Source organism: Brassica oleracea, chromosome C4, assembly GCF_000695525.1.
Source record: "Brassica oleracea var. oleracea cultivar TO1000 chromosome C4, BOL, whole genome shotgun sequence".
Taxonomy (NCBI): domain Eukaryota; kingdom Viridiplantae; phylum Streptophyta; class Magnoliopsida; order Brassicales; family Brassicaceae; genus Brassica; species Brassica oleracea.
The window spans coordinates 26457432-26457668 of record NC_027751.1 but is presented as its reverse complement, the minus strand read 5'-3'; positions in this window follow the sequence as shown (position 1 = coordinate 26457668).

The following is a 237-nucleotide window of genomic DNA, read 5'->3' as shown; positions in this document are numbered from 1 at the left end:
GAGCTCGGTCGCTACGTAGCGACCGAGCGGAATGGACGTTCGGTCGCTACGTAACGACCGAGCCTTGGCTCGAACTCGGTCGCTACGTAGCGACCGAGCGAAGCACGTGTTCGGTTGCTGCGTAACGATCCTTTTCGAGCTCTTGTCGGATGACTTGCGTTTCCTCCGCAAAGCTTTTCGTAAAGAAGAGTCTATTTCGAAAAAGTATTTGTCGAAGAAGGTTTCTACGTTTTCTTT